Genomic DNA, 6,022 nt, shown 5'->3' with positions numbered 1-6,022 from the left:
ACCTGCCCTCCCGCCAGTCCCAGAGTTTAGGGCCAGGGGCCCCGCCTACCTGAGGGCCCTGGCCTGGAGGACCGCGCCGGAGGATCACTTCCGCCGCACGCACGCACTTCCGGCCCCCTGGAACCAATGAGAGTGCGACCCAGATGTTCCACTTGCTGGCGTCCGGGCCGCGGGTGATCTACGGTAGCACTCGGGCCGGCGGACAGTGAGGGCGCGGTAAGCTCCCTGCAAAGAGCCCCTGAGAAGCTGGTCCTTTTTTGTCCTAGATATAGGGGCGTCCAAGATGGTGGAGTCTTTAGGGTCGAATATGATCCGAGGCAAGCTCATATTCAGGTTTGGGACAAGAAGCATTAATTGACCCTTAATTTTTTCGGTGGAACGGAAAACTTCGGTAAAATAGCTTCTGACCTTCGGAACAGATGTATTCACCTTGGAGAGGAAAAATCTCTTTCTAGAAGAGTCTTGAGGTCTAGCACCTTTAGACTTAACGGGGGACGGCTGGGCGTCAGAGGAAGAAATCATTCCGAATGACTTCCCTTTCTTCCTAAATCCTTCTTTCCAAATCTGTAAAAGACTACATCTACTTTGCTGGAGGTGGTTTGACACTCATGCTCCTTGAGAAGGAGGTAATGAACTGTTGGGCAGCTCTTAAAAAGTTACCCTTGGCCGGGCGCGGTGTCTCACGCTTGTAATCCCAGCACTTTGGGAGGCCGAAGCAGGCGGATCACGAGGTCAGGACTTTGAGCCCAGTCTGGCCAACATAGTGAAACCCCGTCTCTACTAAAAATACAAAAAATTAGCCGTACGCGGTAGCAGGAGCCTGTAATCCCAGCTACTGCGGGGGCTGAGGCAGGAGAATGGCTTGAACCCTGGAGGCGGAGGTTGCAGTGAGCCGAGATCGCGCCGTTGCACTCCAGCAGGGGTGACAGTGCGAGACTCCGTCTCAAAAAAACATAAATAAAAAAGGTTACCCTTGGCTGTCGCAGTGGCTCACACCTGTAAACCCAGCACTTTGAGAGGCCGCGGTGAGAGGATCATTTGAGCCCAGCCTGGGTAACATAGCGAGACCCCCATAACAAAAAATCAAAAATAAAGTTACCCAGAAACTAGTTGGAACCATTTAATGATGTTCTCAGTCCATCTTCCTGAAGTAGTCCACAGAACAACGTCAGTGTTCATGGTAGAATTGTTCGATAGGGACAGTCTTTTTTTTTTTTTTTTTGAGATGGAGTCTGGCTCTGTCGCCCAGGCTGGAGTGCAGTGGCCAGACCTCGGCTCACTGCAAGCTCAGCCTCCCAGGCTTATGCCATTCTCCTGCCTCAGCCTCCCGAGTAGCTGGGACTACCGGTGCCCGCCACCTCGCCCGGCTAGTTTTTTGTGTTTTTTAGTAGAGACGGGGTTTCACCGTGTTAGCCAGGATGGTCTCAATCTCCTGACCTTGTGATCCGCCCGTCTCCCAAAGTGCTGGGATTACAGGCTTGAGCCCCCGCGCCCGGCCTTTTTTTTTTTTTTTTTTTTTTTTTTTTTTGAGGCGGAGTCTTCACTCTGTCGCCCAGGCTGGAGTGCCGTGGCACCATCTCGGCTCACTGCAAGCTCCGCCTCCCGGGTTCTGGCCATTCTCCTGCCTCAGCCTCCGAGTAGCTGGGACTACAGGCGCCCGCCACCGCGCCCGGCTAATTTTTTGTATTTTAGTAGAGACGGGGTTTCACCGTGTTAGCCAGGATGGTCTCGATCTCCTGACCTCGTGATCCGCCCGCCTCGGCCTCTCAAAGTGCAGGGATTACAGGCGTGAGCCACCGCGCCCGGCCTTTTTTTTTTTTTTTAAGTAACAATCTCTTGTTAAAAGACAAGAGCTGTGTTGCCCAGGCTGGAGTGCAGTGGTGTGATCATAGCTCACTGCACCCTTGAACTCCTGGGCTCAAGCGATCCTCCGGCCTTGGCCCCTCAAAGTGTTGTGGTGATTGGCACAAGCTACCGCCAGGCCTGGTCTTTGAAGTTAGTTATATTTCAGCTGCCCAGGATAAACTTCTAACTTTGATTGCCACAGAGCTTTACCAGAACTAATTGTTTCTCTTAGTTCTGATTGTGGAATCTCTTTATTACCATCAATTGTTTTGCAGAGTTATAATTTGAATATGAAACCATTTTTCTAGCCCACTGGAATCTTTGAAGTTAGTTATATTTCAGCTACCCAGGACAAACGTAACTTTGATTACCACAGAACTCTACCAGAACTAATTGTTTCTCTCAGTTCTGTCTGATTGTGGAATCTCTTTATTACCATCAATTGTTTTTCAGAGTTATAATTTGAATATGAAACCATTTTTCTAGCCCACCTTAAGAGAAGACTGTTGACACACTAGTTGGAATGGTTGCAATTGCCTCTACCTTGCAAGACACTTCAGATTCAAAGAATTTTCTCTGTAAAAGTTGGCCAGGCACGGTGGCTCATGCCTATAATCCCAGCACTTTGGGAGGCTGAGGCAGGCAGATCACTTAAGGTCAGGAATTCAAGACCAGCCCGGCCAACATGGTGAAACCCCATCTATCCTAAAAATAACAAAAATTAACCGGGCCTGGTGGTGCATGCCTGTAATCCCAGCTACTCAGGAGGCTGAGGCATGAGAATCGCTTGAACTCAGGAGGTGAAGGTTGCAGTGAGCCAAGATCGCGACACCGCACTGCAGCCTGGGTGGCAGAGCAACTCCGTCTTAAAAAAACAAAACAAGGCCAGGCGCGGTGGCTCACGCCTGTAATCCCAGCACTTTGGGAGGCCAAGGCGGGCAGATCACGAGGTCAGGAGATCGAGACCATCCTGGCGAACACAGTGAGACCCCGTCTCTACTGAAAATACAAAAAAATTGGCCGGGCGTGGTGGCAGGGGCCTGTAGTCCCAGCTTCTGGGGAGGCTGAGGCAGGAGAATGGCGTTAACCCAGGAGGCGGCGGAGCTTGCAGTGAGTGGAGATTGCGCCACTGCACTCCAGCCTGGGCGACAGAGCGAGACTTGGTCTCAAAAAACAAACAAACAAAAAAACCAAAACAAAAGAAAAAAAAAGTACCTGTTAATGCAATTATCTTTCAATTTTGATTCATAAATATGTGTGGAAGTGTCAATGTTTTTGGTAAAATGGAATTCACAGTGACAGACTCAGTGCTGTACAAAACAAAACGGGAAAATATACTTTAAAAAAATTATTTGAGCTGGGCGTGGTGGCTCACACCTGTAATCCCAGGACTTTGGGAAGCCGAGGTGGGCAGATCATGAGGTCAGGAGTTTGAGACCAGCCTGGCCAGCATGGTGAAACCATGTCTCTACTAAAAATAGAAAAAATTAGCCGTGCATGGTGGCGTGTGCCTGTAGTCCCAGCTACTCGGGAGGCTGAGGCAGGAGAATTGCTTGAACCCGGCAGGTGGAGGTTACAGTGAGCCGAGATCATGCCATTGCACTTCACCCTGGGCTACAGGGCGAGACTACGTCTCAAAACAAACAAACAAAAATCATTTGAAAAATTTGCTGAATAAACACTTGTTCACAGTGTACTTTCCCTGGTTATTTTTGTTTTTGTTTTTGATACAGTCTTGCCCTGTCACCTAGACTGGAGTACAATAACATGATCACGGCTCACTGCAGCCTTAATCTCTCAGGCTCAGGTGATCCTTGCACCTTAGCCTCCCTAGTAGCTGGGACTTCAGGTGCATGCCACCACATCCGGCTAGTTTTTGTATTTTTTGTAGAGATGAGGTTTTGTCATGTTGCCCGGGCTGGTTTCAAACTCCTGGGCTCCAGTAATCTTCCCACTTTGGCCCCCCAAAGTGCTGGAATTGCAGGCATGAGCCACCCCACCCGGCCTTCCCCTAATTTTGATAATGATAATCCAATGTTCTGTTCTAGCATTTGTGTAGTTTTAGCGTGTGCAGTCTTTGAAGCAATGGAGGTATTTGCCTGTTCTTCTCTGTGACTTAGTCAATCAGCAGTTCTATGCTAAGGGTTTTTTAATGTACCTTTAGGTTCTTGTTTAGAGTTAATGGATAATGAAAACATATTTCTTCGTTTTGTTTTTTGTTTTTTTGAGATGGAGTCTCGCTCTGTCGCCCAGGCTGGAGTGCAGTGGCCGGATCTCAGCTCACTGCAAGCTCCGCCTCCTGGGTTTACGTCATTCTCCTGCCTCAGCCTCCCGAGTAGCTGGGACTACAGGCACCCACCACCACGCCCGGCTAGTTTTTTGTAATTTTTTTAGTAGAGACGGGGTTTCACCGTGTTATCCAGGATGGTCTCGATCTCCTGACCTCATGATCCGCCTGTCTCGGCCTCCCAAAGTGCTGGGATTACAGGCTTGAGCCACCGCGCCCGGCCATGAAAACATATTTCTAATGCATAAGAGAAATTCATTCTGAAACAACAATAGAATATAAGCCTTCAGACAGAAGGCAGAGAAGAAACTGGAGAAAGAGAAATAATATGTTAGGCAGGAAACCATGGGAGACAGCGCTGGGGAAAGTAACATCCAGACTGGGAGTCACTGGGAAACCAGATAAATGCTCCCTGGCAGCTGGAGGAGTTGAGGACACTTCAGCCTGGACTTGGGATGGGAGCCCAGAGCACGCAAGTTGCTCCAACTAGGTAGGGAAAATGCTGGGGTAGATGAAACTTGAGTGGCCAACAAGAAGTACCATGAGCCAAAGACTCCTTGAACACTTGGGCCTCTTTTAAATGTCTGCCTTAAATAGTTCATACCATTGCAAATCTTGCATAACGGGTAAGAACACGAACTTTTAGAATCAAAGATGTCACTCTAGGTGTGGTTGTATTTGGAGTAAGAAAGTAATTAAGGTTAAATAAGGTCATAAGTGTGGGGCCCTGATCCGATAGGACTAGTGTCCTTATCAGAAGCGTGAGTGGAGAGTTTGCCCCTTACCCTTAACATACTGAAGAAAGATTATGTGAGGACATAGCAAGAAGGCAGCCATGTACAAGACAGGAACAGAGCTGCCACCACAGACCAAATTGGCCAAAACCTTGATCTTGGGCTTCTAGCCTCCAGAACGGTGAGAAAGTCAATTTCTGTTGTTGAAGTCACCCAGTCTGTGGTATTTTAGTATGACAGCCTAAGCAGACAAATACACCATCTAAATGCAGATACATCCAAATCTCTAGGCTGTTGTGTGTCTGCACCTCTCCCCTGAACTTGGCTTTGTTCTCCATTTGCCTACTTAGTGTTACCACTTGGATATCTAATAGATGTCTCAAACTTCACTTCTCTGTAAACTGAACTCCTGATAGTCCCCTCAAGCCTACTTCATGGACATCTTTCTCTTCTCTTTTTTTGGAGACAGGGTCTTGCTGTGTTGCCCAGGCCAGAGTGCAGTGGCGTGATCAGGTGATCCTCCCACCTCAGCCTCCCAAGTAGGATGTGAGGGCAATCTGGCTGTGACGTCCCTCACCCCATTGATCACCAGGGTTGATCCGGCTGATCTGGCTGGCTAGGCCAGTGTCTCCTTCCTCCCTCACTGCTCCATGTATGTCCCTCCGGAAGCTGCACACTCAGTCGAAGAGAACAACCATCCCCAATAGAGGAGGACTAGTCTTCAGTCAAGGGTATGTAAGTAGTTGCGTTCCCCTGCTAGAACCTTCAAACAAGCTCTCAAGGTCCCAAGTAGCTAGGATTACAGGCACACGCCATCATGCTTCGCTATGATTCTCTTCTCAGTTAAAGGTAGTGCTGTTCTTTTAGCTGCTTAGGCCAAAAACTTCTAGAGTCATCCTTGACTCTTCTTTCTTTCACTGCTCACATCCCATCCATTGCAAATCACATTGGCTGTATGTTCCAGACACACCCAGAATCGAATGACGTCTTACCACTTTGCTGCCACCATCAGGGATGGGTCAGCATAACCTGTCACCTGGATTATTGCAGTAGCCTCCCATCTTGTGTCTTCACTTGCACCCTTGCCTCTCCCTACATTCTGTTTTCAGCTTCAAGTGCCAGAGAGATCCTTAAAAATATGTCAGATGGCCGGGCG

The 6,022-nt window shown here is 48.7% G+C and overlaps 1 protein-coding gene across 7 annotated transcripts in view; it reads left to right on the top strand.

The window, feature by feature from the left end:
• Positions 1 to 154: 154 nt before the first annotated feature.
• Positions 155 to 6,022, top strand: part of NMNAT1 (nicotinamide nucleotide adenylyltransferase 1) — a 44,912-nt gene continuing 39,044 nt past the window's right edge. For 2 of the 7 annotated variants that reach the window (XM_015442841.4, XM_015442831.4), the window contains exons 1-2: positions 155 to 216; positions 5,336 to 5,597. The gene's annotated coding sequence lies outside the window, so the exon portion shown is untranslated. Of the gene's footprint in view, positions 627 to 5,335; positions 5,598 to 6,022 lie in introns of all 7 variants that reach the window. The other 5 variants (XM_074020925.1, XM_005544840.5, XM_074020932.1 and 2 more) reach the window with 3 other exon arrangements.

Source organism: Macaca fascicularis, chromosome 1 (genome assembly GCF_037993035.2).
Source record: "Macaca fascicularis isolate 582-1 chromosome 1, T2T-MFA8v1.1".
Lineage (NCBI taxonomy): Eukaryota > Metazoa > Chordata > Mammalia > Primates > Cercopithecidae > Macaca > Macaca fascicularis.
Note: the sequence above shows the minus strand (reverse complement) of the source record. Positions and strands in the feature narration are given on the sequence as shown.